Raw genomic sequence first — 17,062 nt, 5'->3', positions numbered from 1 at the left:
AGTTGGTTTAAAACTAACACCCTGTGAGACATGGCCACATGTTGTTCAGTTGTTTATCTCAGCCAAGCATAAGAGCAGAAGCTGTTTAATATTTTGTATGTTTTAGTGAGATCTCCCGCATTCTTCTAAATTCAAGAGGGGACAGGCCCAGTCCGCATAATCTCTTCTCAATGGGTAAACCCACCTTCTCGGGAGTCAACCTCGTGACCCGTTGTTGCATGTCCTCTATCGCAATTCAAACCCTCCTTAGATAAGTTCCTTAACCAGACCTGTCCACAATATTTCATATGCAGCAGCAGCCTACAGTATATACTTGGAACGAGACTCCTCTGCACTTTCATTCAAATCCTCTTCCTATCTTCGAAGATGAAAAATAAACATCTGTCCCAACCGAAATAAAATCAGAAAACGCAGGATACATAGCAGATCAGGTAGTATCTGTGAGAAAAAGTCATCTCCCTGCAGATGCCGAGTGTTTTCAGGTTGCGGCTCATTTTGCTTTTCGATGTGTTTCAACGTGTCCCGGACTCACAGCAGCTCAGCAAAATGATGAGATTTAACTGTCGCTGCAGCCTGCTAGCGACACCGGGCTAAGGACTCTTGCCTGTGTTATACCGGACGATGGTTTGTTTTGGTTGCAGCGTGTGGTCTTGGCGTTGGATCCTCAACCAATCACTAGAAAAAGTGAAAAGGAACTCCAGTCACAGGGAGGAACTCGCGCCACACAGGCGGAAACCTCTTGAGTTCCGGGCGGCAGTCTCATCCGCTGATAGCATTTAGTCTCAAAATAGCAAACACGGCGTGAGGCGTGCAGGAAAAGATTGTTTTCGAAGACTGACGCCCTACAGAAGAAGCAAGTCTCAGAGAGTAGAATCTGTAAACACAGACGTTAAATGGAAAAGAATTTACCTGTTCCTTTGGCGTGAGGTAAGTGGATCGCACTGCGTCTAGGTTTCACTTGAGCTGAGGTGATTTATAAAAAATATTTTAATTCACCTATTGGTGATGAGAAAGAAGGTAACAGAAAGATAACTTGTATCTTGTTTTCACCACAACGGCCTTTAATTAGCGTAGATTCAAACTTCGTTTTTCCCAAAAAAAATCATGAGTTGTAGTGGGCTACTAGCCGGAAACAATTCGCAAGCAACGTTTTAAAAATGAAACTAGCTCAATATTGAAATTAGTCTTGGAGGAAGAAACAAATGCACAGTTACAGTGTTTATTTTAAACCGAGGGAATTCTGTTGATTTGTGTTGTAGGTTCAATGTTCTTTTGATTCAACAAATGGAGTTTTCGGGCGTTTTTAGTTCAGTCGTTTTTCGATGTTGAAACGAGCCATCCCGGGTGAAATGCTAATGATGGATATCTTGCTCAGCCAATCGGAAAACATCATACACGATAACCTAACCTGTTTGGCGAATCAAATAATCTGCTGGAGGAACTTGGTGGGTTAGGCAGTATCTGGGAGCGAAAGGAACTGTCGACGTTTTGAGCCGAAACCCTGTTATCAGCTATCCAGGTGATGGGTCTCAACCCAAAACGTCGACAATTCCTTTCTCTCCACAGATCCGTCTCGATCCACTGAGTTATTCCAGCTGATTGCTTGTTGCTCTAGATCTCAACATCTGCACTTTTTTCCTGTCCAATTGGCGAATTGTCCATTTCGATTGGTTCTGTTAACTGCCAATTATAATAGTTACCTATTTGGGTCAATCAAACAGCATGGCTGGAGTTGAGTTTAACCAATTGTTGCGTCGGGGCTGTGACAGATTTTTCAAAATCAAGTACGAAGTTTATTACGCTACGCAAGATCCAGAGAATGATTAAAGATTGAATGCTTTTCATTATTGTATTAGTCCTTTTCCTGTGTTATGTAAGGGGTTGTCTTCTCTTTACGCGGTGCCTTATACTGACGTAAATACTCTATACACAGACTTGATGCATAACGTGGGTCCGTGGGATGGCAGGTTTCATCTGAGAGACTGAGAAGACTAGAATGAGGAGGAGATTTGATAGAGGTATACAAAATTATGAAGGGTGTATATAGGGTAAATGCAAGCAGGCTTTTTCCCACTGACGTTGTGTGGGACTGGAGTTAGAGGTCATGAGTTAAGGGTGAAAGATGAACTGTTTAAGAAGAACATGAGGGGAACTGCTTCACTCAGAGGGTGGTGCAAGCATGAAACAAACTTCTAGCTGAAGTGGTGGATGTAACTTCAATTTCAACATTTAAGAGAAATTTAGATAGTTACATTGATGGAAGTGCTATGATCCAGGTACATGTTGATGGAACTAGGTAGATTTGGTATTAACTAGATGGGCCAAAGGGCCTGATTTTGTGCTGTAGTATTCTATGATTATGTCTCTAGCATTCTGTTCTCCAGAGTTTAGATGAATTACAGAGTGATTTTATTGAACATACTACATTCTTTAGTGTCCAACAGATTAGGTGTGGAGGAGGATGCTGCACTAAGGAGTCTAGACTCCTTGGCTGATTTAGAACTGAAAGGAGAACATATTTCAGTAAGAGAGAGTGAATCTTTGGAATTCTGTATCTCAGAGTGTGGCAGAGGCTAAATCATGAACTGCATTCAGAACAGAAAAAAATTTTGGATATATAAGGAATTAAGGAATATGAAGTGAGAGTATTTGAGGTTCCTGCTTCTCTGTGGGAATTGTTGAAGACTTGCCTTGGTTTTCAGTTCTGAGGTAAATGTTAAGGCCAATGTGGGAACTGCAGAAATACCTCACAGATGGAGGTGGGTGATAGGACAGATGTGTGGGTAATTTGCATTCCATCTGCCATTTACACAGGACTTCACAAGCTCCTGATGCATGGATTTGAGGTTTGCAGTACCATCCAAGAGTCCACCTCCATTTTAAATAGTCATGGGTCAGGGATTCTCAAGGATCCATGGGGATATTACACTTTGTTCTAAGGAAGCATTGAGCATAACATTTGATCTTCTGTCAACCTCACAATTTTCATCCATGACAGAACCTGTAATAGAGTGTCTCTTGTGGGAGTCTGGCGTTTGCCAAGCAAGGGATGTGGCCTGTCCAACTAGCCAACTGAGTGTAACTAGGGCCTCTGTGCTGGGACAGAACACTGATAATTTATTACAAACCAACCAGTGAAATTAGAGGATTTTGTGGAGACAGCATCAGTGCTATCTTTCAAATAACTTGAAATGTCTGATATAGGTAGTTCTGTCTCAGGGAGGACAGGGATTACTGCTGCCCAGTTGACCACAAGTTTTGAGCCAGGTCTAATACCTCGATTGTCAAGCACCTTTCTTTTCGATCAATCAAAAGCTGTGTTTGCACCTTGCTGATGATGGCAATTTCAAGTTACTAGGTGTCAATATCTCTGAAGATCTATCCTGGACCCAACATATTAATGCAGTTACAAAGAAGGCACAACAGTGACTATATTTCATTCAGAGTTTGAGGAGATTTGGTATGTCAGCAAAGACACTTGCAAACTTCTGCAGATGTACTGTGGAGACTATTCTAACTAGCTGCATTATTGTAAACTCATTCAACTCAATCCTAGGCATGAGCCTCCCCATCATCCAGGACATTTTCAAGGAGCGATGCCTCAAAGGTGGCATCCATTATTAAGGACCTCATCACCCAGGGCATGCCCTTTCTCATTGTTATCATCAGGGAGGAAGTACAGGAGCCTAAAGGCATACACTCAACGATTCAGGAATAGCTTCTTCTGCTCTGCCATCAGATTTCTAAATGGACATTGAACCTATGAACACTGCCTCACGACACACACACACACGATGCTGGAAGAACTCAGCAAGCCAAGCAGCATCTATGGAAAAGAGTACAGTTGGCATTTCGGGCCGAGACCCTTCCAGGGATAACTACCTCACTAGTTTTTATCTCTTTTTGTGCTGCTTATTTAGTTTAACATTATATATACTTACTGTAATTTACAGTATTTAGTTTTATCATTACGTTTTATCATTTGGTTTTATCATTTATCATTACTGTACTGCTGCCACATAACAAACTTTATGACATATACCAGTGATATTAAACTTGATTCTGATGTTGGTGAAAGTTTCATAAACCTTTATTATTGGATGATAGTGTGCGGCAATGGGTTGGGGGTGTAGGTTGGTAGACAAATTTTGTCTTCATGTTGAATGCAAGGCCCATCCTCTCGTATGCTTCAGTGAATGCAGCAATAAATGCTTTGGTGTTAAACCTTTGAGTGTGTGCAAGTGCCATCTGTATGTTGCAACTTGACTACTGTGGTTGAGGTGACTTTGGTCCTGGAGTACAGTTACTGTTGGTTGAACATTTTTCCCTTAGATCTGAAGATTATCTCCACTTCTGTAGGAAGTTTGTTGGAGGTGAAGTGCAACATTGCGGGAAGAAAGATCACCCCCAATACCTTTCTGTGATGATGCAGCATATGACACTTGTCTTCACTGAGATTGACTTTGTTGTAGGCTTGTCGGGTAGGGTTATGGTTTGCATTCTGTCATTAGCTGTGATCTTGTTGAATGATAGAGCAAACTTGAGGGGCCAAATAGCCTACTTCTGTTTTTATTTTATGTTGTTATATTCTTGTGTGTATTGATTATCTGCTCTCCTATATCCCCTTACGAGTAACTTCTTAATGTGTTAATCAAGGGCGATGCAGTCTAGCTGAAGTGGTTACTTGGATTTGGCTGTGGGTGTGACAACAGTATTCTCAGTATTATTTATATATCCATTTATTATTGTTTTTGCACAGATGATCTTCTTTTGCATTTTGGTTGTTTTGTCAATCTTTGTGTGTAGTTTTTCATTGATTCTATTGTATTTCTCTGTTCTACTGTGAATGCCGGTAAGAAAGTGAATCTGAGGGTGGTATATTGTGATGTATATATACTTCAATAATAAATTTACTTTGAACAATGATTGAGCCCCACATGCTAATTTGAACAGAAAATGGCTTGCATACTCTCACCCAATACAAGTAAATATACTTCGCATTTAGTAGCTAGCTGCCATCATTTATAACAATACTGACCCAGATTGAGGTTGTCAGTTGAATGTTTGACTACATAGACATGGGTGGACTCTTTTCTGACACATCCCATTGTTTACGTATATCCACTTTTCAAGCTAGACTTGGAGATGGAAATACTGATAGGTATTTTCCTTTTGGCTTGGAGCACTAAGGTTACATGTGATTCTGATTTTTGTTGGATAACACTCCCTGTGAAGACCTTTTATATTTCTTGTTACATTAAAGATGCTTGTAGTCTGACTGTGATAGCTGCAAAGGGAATTAATTCTAGGTACCCATGGCAGTTGGATAATTCTGTAAAGTTCAGGTCCTATGTTGCAAAAAGTAGGGATCCACTCCCTACTGAGGCCTAGGTCTGCAGCATTCAACTCAAGTGACCCTGACCTTTACAAAAAATCAAGATACGGCCTCTATAATCTATCACAGATGCTAAGAGACAGCAGCAGTCTAAAATAAAGCCCCACACCAACTGTCAGTTGTGGCAAGGCTTACATGCTGTAACTGGCTACAAAACAAGATTCGGCTTCCGGTTGAGCTTAATGCTTTCTATGCATGTTTTAAATATAAAGGAATGGGTATTTTACTGCTCACCCTGTCTCCAGTACACCTAAACTCAAAGTTACTGTTTCGAACATAAGATCAGTCTTCTGGAGATTGAACCCACAGAAAGCATCTGGCCTGGATAGTGCCCCTGGCTGCATCCTTAGATGCTGTGCAGATGATGCCACCATAATCTCAAATAACGATGAGTTGGAGTACAAGAAGGACATAGAGAGCTTAGTGACATGGTGTCTTGACAACAACTGTTCCCACAATGTCAGCAAAACAGAAGAGCTGCTCATTGACTTCAGGAAGGGGATGGTGCATATTCTCCTGTCTACATCAGTGCTGTTGAGGTTGAGAGCTTTAAGTTCCTAGGTGTGAACTTCATCACTAGCCTGTCCTGGTCCAACCACGTAGATGTCACGGCCAAGAAAGCTCATCAACTTTCCCAGGAGAATAAAGAAATTTGGCGTGTCCCCGCCAACTCTTACCAATTTTTGTTGATGCACCATAGGAAGCCTTCTGTCTAGCTCACAGCTTGGTACAGCAACTGCTCTGCCCGTGACTGCAAGGAACTGCAGAGAGTTGTGGACACAGCTCAGCACATCATGGAAAACAACTTCCCCTCCACAGACTTTGTCTACACTTCTCGCTGTCTCAGTAAAGCAGCCAACATAATCAGAGACCCCACCCACCCCAGACATTCTCCCTTCTCCCCCCTCCCATCGGACAGAAGATACAAAAGCCTGAAAGCACACACCACCAGGCTCAAGGACAGATTCTACCCCACTGTGATCAGACTATTGAATGGGCCTCTTGTACAATAAGATGGACCCTTGGCCTCACAACCTACAGTACCACATTATGATCTTGCACCTTATTGTTTACCTGCTTTCTCTGTAACTGTGACACTTTATTCTGCATTCTGTTATTGTTTTACCTTGTTCTACCTCAATGCACTGTGTAATGATCTGCTCTGTATGAATAGTATGCAAGGCAAGCTTTCCACTGTATCACAGTACATGTGACAATAATAAACCAATTCTAGTAGCAAATGCAGGACTGGGAACAATGGAGTATTACAATACATGATAACTAATACAGTTAGACTGAATTCATAACTCATTGATCTCTATCAAAAAATGTTTACTTTGGGTAGTGCTTTAAAATGAGTTTCTCTCTTTTTAAGTGTTTGGAGTAAGTTAAAGCCCATTTTGGATACAAACATTAAAATTATCAATGTAAACCTGTCAAAAGGCTAGAATTTGCAGAGTTAGGAGTTTACAGAGATGCAGCATGACATCTAAAACTTTGACAAACTTCTATAGATGTGTGGTGAGAAGTATACTGACTGGTTGCATCACAGCCTGGTATAGAAACACCAATGACCTTGAATGGAAAATCCGACAGAAAGTAGTGGATACAACCCAATCCATCACGGGTAAAGCTCTCCCAACCACTGAGCACATCTACATAGAGCATTGTCACAGGAAAGCAACATCCATTATCAGGGAATTCCACCACCCAGGTCATGCTCTCTTATCGCTGCTGCCATCAGGAAGGTGGTGCAGGAGCCTCAGGACTCACACTACCAAGTTCAGAAATGGTTATTACCCCTCAAGCATCAGGATTTTGAATCAAAGGGGATGACTTTACTTGCCCCATCATTGAAATATTCCCACAGCTATGGACTCACTTTCAAGAAATCTTCATCTCATGTTCTTGATATTTATTGCTTATTTATTTATTATCATTATCATTTCTTTTTGCATTTGCACTGTTTGTTTTCTGCCCTCTGGTTGAATGTCCAAGTTGGGCGGTCTCATTGATTCTGTTATGGTTGTTATTCTGTGGATTTATTGAGTATGCCTACAAGAAAATGAATCACAAGGTTGTATTTGGTGACATATATGTACTTTGATAATAAATATATTTTGAATTCTAATGCACCGTTCTCAGCTGCTCTTCCTCCTAGAGTTGACAGGTGTTCAACTCTGAGCATAGCATTGTCACAACTGTTACTGGAACAGTAATCCACTCTCCTCTCCGATCAGATTTCTTCTTCAGCCTTTTACCTTTTTTACCCATCACTTCCCAGCTTCTTACCTCCCACCTCCCCCCCCAGCCCCACCTGGTCTCACCTATCACCTGCCAGCTTGTACTCATTCCCTCCTTCCCCCCCCCCCCCCACCCTGCCCTCACCACCATCTTCTTATTCTGGCTTCTTACCCCATTTTACCTCGGCTCAAAATATTGACTGTTTATTCCTCTCCATAGATGCTGCCTGACCTGCTGAGTTCCTCTAGTATTGTTTGTTTGTGTGTGTGTGTTTTACTCTGGAACAGATTGGTTTGGATATAGGATTATTGATTAATAAATGGCAGAAATTACAGAGAAGGAATAAATGGGTGATACATTGTAAATAATGAGGCACAATAAGGTTCAGTCCTTTTGGTCTTTGTATTGATGGATGTTTTGGATGTGAAGTGTCCCTGTCTGCTTTAAAGGTACCATACTAATAAGAATAGTGTTGAAGAAGGGTGTGGAGGAGGATATGAATCCAAGTTTGCTCATAAAACTGGATTGGAAATTAAACTGTGAAAATTATGCAAAGAAGCCTCTGAGGTGCAGTGAAAAGCAGATGGAGTATGATGGGGGGGGAGGGGAAGAGTGTGGAATTGGTTAAGAATTGAAAAAGGGAATAACGTTTTTTTAAAAAGTGGGAGTCTAGTAAATAAAATGGACAATTGTGTGTCATAGAGAGACATGGGCATGCATGTGGTGGTGAGAAAAGTTTCCTGCTCACACCCATAACGCGTGTATAGTGAGCAATTAAGAAAGCTTTTGTTGCAAGTAGTTTGGAATGGACTGTGGTTTCACCTGTGGCACTTTATAACTAACCCTGACCTAGGGAAATGAAGGATATAATGGATATTTCTGGAATTCCAGAGTTTAGGTAAATGTCATAGCTGCCTAGCAGTTACTTTTTAATGTGGTAAAATGCTCTCTTGCAGCTCATTTTTTAAGTTTAAAGAAGTTCTAATGGTGCTGGTGCAAATTAAAGTCGTTCAATGTACCTCTTGAGGTAGTAAAAACCCAGAGAAAAATGGCAAACTACCGCTGGTTCAGCTGTAGTTACCCCACTCCCTTTTTCTAATGCAATGTGAAAACCATTTTGCAGTGACACAAAACATGCAGCTTTGTATCTGAATCTTATCAGTTGGTAAAATTAGTTCTGTAGTCACATGATAACATTTTACTTTCTCATTTGTGTAGAATGATATCAAGTAATATCAAGTTACAGAACGGAAGCTGGACAATCGAGCCGCCTCCCACTTTTTTTTTAACCTCGTGTGTTTATCCAGCTTCCCCTTAAGCATAGCCTTCCTGTTCACCTTAACCATTCCCTGCAAGAGTGAGTTCCACTTCTTCTTGCTGTCTCTGAATGAGGAACTTTGACCTGAATTCCCAGCTGGATTAATTAGTGACTATCTTATATTCTTGGCCCTGGATCTTGAGCTGTGCCCGGTGCTAGCCCACTCAAGAAACATTTTCTCTATAACTTCTCTATCAAAATCCTTCCACAATTTTAAAGGCATCTATTAACATCACCCTCTGTTTTCTTGATTTTAGAGAGTTGACCTCCAGTGTGCACAATCTTTAATAATGGGTATGACCTTTCATTTCATTTATTCTTCACCGCCTCTAAATCCTTTGAAAATATGGAGATCAGACTTGATCATAACTGCTCGGTACTGCTTTCTTGATGATATTAAGAAAGGGTGATCATCTAGGGATCACCAGTGATTCTCATATCCCATGAACAAATGAAAAAACTTAATTGTGGTTGAATCTACGTTACATTAAATTTAAGATAGTTCAGGTTTAACCATACACATGAATATGGCGTTCCTCTGTTTCAACACAGTATCAACAATCGCACACAGCATGTATAATTATGATAGCAGAAAATCATACAGTTACAAAAGAAAAACTAAGAAGTAATAATATATCTCAAGTACTTGAGTGTAGATTGATGGTACATGGATGTTGTCCTGGAGCCCCATGTTTCTGCAAGAACAGCCCCACAGTCGTTCTAATTGAACTTTCTGAGGAGGTGACAAAATAATTTGATGAAGGTAGAGTGGTGGATGTGGGTAATATAGATTTTAGTAAGGTTCCCCATGATAGGTATACTCATTCAGAAAGTCAGGAGCCATGAGATCCAGGGAAACTTGACTGTGTTGATTCAGAATTGGCGGAGGGTGATAGTAGGTGAGGCATATTCTGCTTGGAGGTCATTGACCAGTTCACAGTTCAAGGTAAATTTATTATCAAAGTACATCTATGTCACCATATACTACCCTGCAATTCATTTTCTTGCCAACATTCACTGTAAGTGCAAAGAAAGGCAATAGAATCAATGAAAAACTACAGACAAATATGGACAGACAATAAATGTGCAAAAGACAATATGTTATGTGATTACAAAAAGAAAAGCAAAATAATAATATTGATAACATGAGTTGTAGAGTCCTTGAAAGTGAGTCCATAGGTTGAGGAACCAGTTCAGTATTGGGGTGAGTGAAGTTATCCTCTCTGGTTCAAGAGCCCAATGGTTGAGGGGTAGTAACTGTTCCTGAACCTGGTGGTGTGAGTCCTGAGGCTCCTGTACCTTCTTCCAGATGGCAGCAGTGAGAAGAGAGCATGGCCTGGATGGTGGGAGTCCTTGATGTTGGATGCTGCTTTGTTGTGGCACTGCTCCTTATAGATGTGCTCAATGGTGGGGAGAGCTTTACCTGTAAATGGACTGGGCCGTTTCCACTACTTTTTGTAGGTTTTTCTGTTCAAGGCCATTGGTGTTTCCATACCTGGCTGTGATGCAACCAGTCAGTATATTCTCCACCATGCATCAATAGAAGTTTGTCAAAGTTGTAGATGACATGCCAATCTTTGAAAATTTCTAAGAAAGTAGAAGCTCTGATTTGCCTTATTTGTATGTGCTGAACCCAGGGCAGATTCTCTGCAATGATAATACTGAAGAATTTAAAATTACTGACCCTCTCCACCTCTGATCCCCTGATGAAGTCTGGCTTACGGACCTTTGATTTCTTCTTCCTGTTCCACAGGGTCTGTTCTGAAACCCCTGCTCTTTGTGATTTTCATCAATGATTTGGATGAGGAAATGGAAGGGTGGGTTAGTAAATTTGCAGATGACATAAAGGTTGGTGGTGTTATGGATAGTGCAGATAGAAAGTTGTCATAGGTTACAACAGAACATTGACAGGTTGTAGAGCTGGGCTGAGAAATGGTAAATCGAGTTTGATCTGGAAATGCGTAAAGTGATTGGAAGATTGATCTTGAAGGCAGAATACAAGGTTACTGACAGGATTTTTGGCAGTGTGAAGAAACAGGGATCCTGGTGTTTGCATCCACAGATCTCTGAGTTGCCACACAATTTGATAGGGTTATTAAGAAGGCATATGGAGTGTTAGCCTTCCTTTAGTCAGGGGATTGAGGTCAAGAACTGCAAGGTGATTAGACCACACTTGGAATATTGTGTTCATTTCTGGTCACCTCTTTATAGGAAGGTTGTGGAGCTTTAGAGAGGGTGCAGAGGAGATTTACCAGGATGCTGCCTGGATTAGAGAATATGTTTTATAAGGATAGGTTGAGCGAGCTTAGGGTTTTTCTCTTTGGAGTGAAGGGGGATGAGCGGTGATTTGATAGAGATGTATAAGATTATGAGAGGCATAGATGGAGTGGACAGGCAGTGCCTTTTTCCCAGTGCAGCAATGGCCAATACTGGAGGACATCTAATTAAGGTGGGAGAGGAAAATATAGGAGAGATATCAGAGGTAAGTTTTTTTTTTAGTGGGTGCCTGGGACGCACTGCCAGGGGTGGTGGTAGAGATAGATACAACAGGGACCTTTAAGAGATGCCTATATAGGCACATAAATAAACTAAAATTGGAGGTTTATGGGCTGTATAGGGACAAAGGGTTAGATTGATTGTGGATTAGGTTTAATGCATACAGATTGGCAGGGAAAACGACCTGTTCTGTGTATAATGAATATCAGATCTGCCATTTTTTTTCTTTGCATTTGTAAATAAGAACCCTACTGGCTGTTTTACAGTATATTTCTGAAACTGAGCAGGTTGCTGCTGGGCTTGCTCTGTTGAGGATATCTTTTAAGCTATGGCCTAACCAGCAGTCCTTAAAAGGACCGTATGTGTCCTGAGCTTTATGTTCCAATATTTATGAGATGTTAAGCTTCTCTGTTTCAGCTGCAGTTCACGGAGTTAGGCTGGTACAAGGTAATTTCTAAGCCTGTGTATATAACGTGGCAGCAACTAAACAGTGTTGACCCATACAGACTGAGCAAAGTGAGTTGCTTTGAAAGCTGGTCAAAAGTACCTAAGAATCACTAATCCTTGATTAGCTCATAGTTCACCAAATGCTTTTTGTCACTGGTAAATTGAGAGGTCTACAGCTTTCTTTTGTTTTTTCATATTAAATGATATAGTGTAATAGGAAATACAGCATGAAAAAATCCCTTTGCCATCTTGTTTGTTAAAATAATAAAGTAATTGACTCGTCATACCTCTCAATCGGTTTACAAAAATGAGAAACCGTCGAGAATTACATTTTCTGTCAAGTCTCAAATTTCTCCTATGGTATCCACATTCTGTTTTCTAATCCAAAGCACAATACGCAAATCTAGGGAGCTATGAAGAAAATCATAAGTAATGCATTGTAAACACAAGAAAATCTGCAGATGCTGGAAATCCAAGGCAACACACACGAAATGCTGGAGGAACTCTGCAGGCCAGGCAACATCTGTGGAAAAGAGTAAACAGTCGATGTTTCAGGCCGAGACCCTTCATCAGGGCCTGATGGAGGGTCTTGGCCTGAAACATCGACTGTTTACATTTTTCCATAGCTGTTGTCTGGCCTGCTGAGTTCCTCCAGTATTTTGTGTATGTAGTAATGCATTGTAATCTGGTTTATTTTGTAACTTGTGGGGAAATAATTAAGTCCTGGAGGTTTCCCTGGTAAAATTGTATGCAGTACATTGTGTTAATTTTAGTGTAAATTGGACAATAAAATGAATAGTGTAAGAATGTTTCATGATTTATTGATCACAATATGCTGTGGTTTCAGTGTTCTGCAGCCAAACCTAAGAACTTAATCACTGACATTTTGAGTGCAATAATTTGGGAGCCGATGGCTGTTTTATTGAGTGATGTCTTAAATCATGCACCTTACAGGAGTTTGTTGGATATCCCTTGCAGGATTTTATTCAGATGTGTACAGCGTTTTACATTATTTTTCCTTAGCATTCAAGGAATTTAAAAGTATATGAGGTAAAAGGAGGTGGAAAAAAAAGTTCCATCTGATTAAACATGTTGTTGACCTCAATAGGGAAGTGACTGCTTGTGGCAGGAGTTTAGTTTTTTTTTGCTTTTCACAGTTTTGCTCAAAATACCCATAAAACTCAACATTTTCAACAACTAACAATTGTTCAGCGACACTGATCTCACTAGGAGCTTCCCAAAAGTGTAATTTAAAAAAAAAGATAACTCCAGAATAACGACTATTAGGAAGGCTCATTGAAGTGGAGAGTTTTAAGGAGAGGGGTTGGAAGAAAGTGAAACAAATAAAGTAATATTATTGGTATTATAGTTGTGAGACTTCTCATTCATGTACCCTTTTGTGTTCAGTTGTGTGCCTTGTTTGAAAATGTGTGAGCAAAGGAGAGCTGGACAGATTCTATATCTTGTGTGTATAGGAATGACAGAATTTTGATCATACTTCTTTGTGAATGGGAGATTTGTTTACTTGCACTGTTTGGGACATTTGCTCCTCTGTTGGGTATCTGGATTTTATTTTAAACGTGGCTGCATACTCTTGGCTGCTAGTGAATGGGGACGTGTAAGTTGTGACAAGTTGCTTTCAGCAAACAACTATAACTTTGCAAAAGATGTATTTTTGATTGGTATGGTTTGTGGTTGGGACTGTTGACTACTTCCCTATTATCCAGCTCAGTGCAGATGACCCTAGCTTTGTGACCCTTCGGATTATGAAAATTTACCCTTACAGAATTCACAAGTCACTGACCAATGTTAAGATACAGAGTACAATTCTCTCTCATGGAATTTGTGTGGGAAGGGAAAAAGAGCAAATAAATCAACACTTTTTTTCAATTTTCATTTCTTCACAGATGATGTGGCTCTATGTTATGGAAAGCAGTGATTATCACCCATTTGCTAGGAATGCATCTCCCTCCACTGTAATGCGGGGCTGCCTGTATGCGAGACCTATTTACCTAATTTGAACCTGAGTCATGAATTTTACAAAGCTCCTGTATTGTTCAAAAAAAAGTCACAGCGTGGTTCACAAAGGTGTAATTTTTTTAAAAAATGGACTGGGAAGTTGCTCTGTGGTGTGATCCCAGATCTGTCAGTGCTGCTTCAAATTCCCTCATTGCGCCATTGTTCCTCCTAATCATTTCCCATTGATTCCTGCTAGAAAGTAGGCAGCATTGAAGAGGACATGAGAGTAGCCACTTAGATGTGGTATAGTATGCCACTGGAGCGAGCACCTTTGGGGTATAACAGGGTATTGCTAAAGCTAGTGAAAGGAAACATTCCCCGAAAACCAAAGGGATTTATGATCCGCTTTATGTAGGAAAGTGAGAGCTGATGGATGGTCTTACTCATTGGTTCCTCTCTCTCTACAATGTGATGATAATGGTGGGGAGGATATTAAAGTGCTTGCCTCATTCAGACATAACTATTGCCTTTTTTTTGCCAGTGAACTGGGGAAAATGTGTAATTTCACTCCAGTTGACATTTTGACTAGTCTTGTATTTAAATTGCTTAGTGACAAATCAACAAATAACTGGAATTTCCCAGCTTGTGACATAGCACATCAAACAAGAAAAGGCCTATGATTAACACTGACCACAAACAGAAACTGACCCTTGTTTTAATGTTGCATTTCCAAGATTTCTTAGTACTTTGTAAAATACACAAAATCATATACAGTAAGTGGGATACTATCTAACTTTGATACATTTTCTAAATTAAAATTTACTTCTATGGGCATCTGTTAATGGGATTGTAGAACATGGGCCTTGAACGTGATTCTGTTGTTACCAACGAACGTGTCCCTTGTTTCTTCTTTTATGAAGAAACAATTCCATCATTACTAATATTTTGCCGGTTTTTCTAAAAAAGGATTAACATAAAGGTGGACAGCCTGGGTTAAAACCATATTATTCATGTTTAGGACAGAATAATTATTGTAAGCGGTCTGACTCCCCTTGTATTCTGTGTGATTGTACAAAGCTAGTAGATGAACCACCTTTAGGCACCTGAAGCAAATATTTTTGAATAGGTGAGCTTCCTTAGAGTCTACATTAGAAGCAGAAAGATTTTCCTGCAACTATAGTGCTCTCAGGTCATGTAGTTAAAGGACTAATGATTGTGTTACACGAGCCCCCAAGGTTTGAAAATAAGAGGGGAAACAAGTTATTTGATGATCATTTGGGTTGTAAATGCTGAATAGATTATGGAAAACTGAAAAATAGAGAGATTCCTGGGTTTATATCTACAAATAAGTTTAAAGTGCAACTCTTTCTTGCAATATGGTGAGGAGGGAAGTAGATTGTGTAGGATGGTATTCAGAGATTTAGAATCAAGGAAGAGAATTCAGAGTGACAGCAAAAGCAAGAATGTCGGTGCAGTTCATTTACTGGACTAACAATACAGAGACAAATTCAAATCCCATAACTTCAGTGGGAGAATTTAAGTTCAAGTGGTGAAATAAATCCTGGAATAAGGAAAACTATTATCGGTAATGGTTATCACCAATATCCTATAAGGAAATCTGCTATCTTTGCCCGATCTGACGTTAGTGTCTCCAGATCTGCACCAAGTGGTTGATTTTTAATTGTTGTCTAAAATTCAATTGTATCAATGCAACACATTCTAACAAAAACTGGATAAAACCAATGGACTATCTGCATTAGGCTTGGTCAAGGCAAAGTTATTCCCACGCCAGTTGGTCTTGAAAAAATCCTCCTTTCAAACATTAGGGACTGGTGTCTAAATTAGGAGATTAGTCAAGCATAGAGAGAAAAATGTTGGGGTTCAGCATGCAAGTGCCAAAACAAGATTGAAACAATTGCAATAATGTTTAGCCAGAAATGCTGAGTGGGCAAACCTTAGGTTTCCGTGAATATAGCTGAGAGGTCTGGGTACAGCAAAGGGTATTGGACCAGACTACTTCCTGGCTTGGACAGACCTATGCTCCAGAACTAGTTGTGCCTCTAGCCAAACAGTTCCAGTATAGTTGCAACCCAACAATATGGAAAATAGCGTAGCTTTGTCCCATTTACCAAAAGCATGCTGAATCTGGTCCTGATAAATATCGTTATTAAATGATCGAAGCCTTATCCACGGTGCTATTAAGCAGAGCCTACTCACATTTGCTCAGTATGGGCATCGCCAGAACCAGATTTAATTACAGTCGTCGTGTAGATATGGACCAAAGAGCTGAGTTCTAGAGGTGAGGTGAGGGTGACTTGATTAAAAATGGCCAGTGGGCATGAAGGGGAAAATGTTCCACCATTGGATTCATACCTTACACAAAGGAAAATGGATGGGGTGTTAGGGTCAGAGTCAATCACTCCAGCCCTGGGATATCACTGCAGGAGCTTCGCAGGCAGTGTCCTAGGCTCGACAATCTTTAAATAGTTCATTGATGACATTATTTTCATTTCAAAGTCAGAAGTGGAGATATTCACTGATGACTACACTACTTTCAATTCTATCTGCTCGTACTTGCACGTAAGACTTGGACACCATTCAGGTATGTTGTAAGAAGATTCATACCATTTAAGTGCCAGACAGTGACCAATTCCAACAAGAGAGAGTCTAACCACCTACCCTGGACATTTAGTGGCATTACCGTCACCGAGAACATTACCCCATCTGGGTTCTCCTTTGAGTCACACACTGTTCCTGTTTTGAAATGTATGAGAAATCCTTCCTCATCATTGGGTCTAAATCCTGGAACTCCCTCACCAATACTGCTGTTGGAACATCTTCACAAGTAGGACTGCAGCAGTTCCAGAAGCCAGCCCACATCATCTTCTCAAGGACGTTTAGGATAGGTAATAAATTGTTAGCAGTGCCCATGGTTGACTGTGAAACAAGACTGCCATTTTCTGTGTCCAGAATTGCAAGAAAAGTGAAGGAGGAGCCTGTATTCCCCACTCCAGCAAACAATGAAATAAAAGAATTGTCCTAATGATCAGTCATTAAGTCTTTTTCTCTCTCTACAAGTGTTGCTTGACCTGCACAGTATTTCCAGCTCTTTCTGTTTTTATTTAAGGCTTTCAGCATCTGCAATATTGTATTTAATCTGCTGTACAAAGTTCAAAGTAAAATTTATTATCAGAGTACATACA

At 40.3% G+C, this 17,062-nt stretch overlaps 1 protein-coding gene across 1 annotated transcript in view; it reads left to right on the top strand.

Annotated features, from left to right (window-relative positions):
• Positions 1 to 618: 618 nt before the first annotated feature.
• LOC140191505 (signal transducer and activator of transcription 5B-like) overlaps positions 619 to 17,062 on the top strand; it is a 157,244-nt gene continuing 140,800 nt past the window's right edge. The window contains exon 1 of the mRNA XM_072248958.1: positions 619 to 927. The gene's annotated coding sequence lies outside the window, so the exon portion shown is untranslated. The remainder of the gene's footprint in view (positions 928 to 17,062) is intronic.

This window comes from Mobula birostris, chromosome X (assembly GCF_030028105.1).
Source record: "Mobula birostris isolate sMobBir1 chromosome X, sMobBir1.hap1, whole genome shotgun sequence".
Taxonomy (NCBI): domain Eukaryota; kingdom Metazoa; phylum Chordata; class Chondrichthyes; order Myliobatiformes; family Myliobatidae; genus Mobula; species Mobula birostris.
Note: the sequence above shows the minus strand (reverse complement) of the source record. Positions and strands in the feature narration are given on the sequence as shown.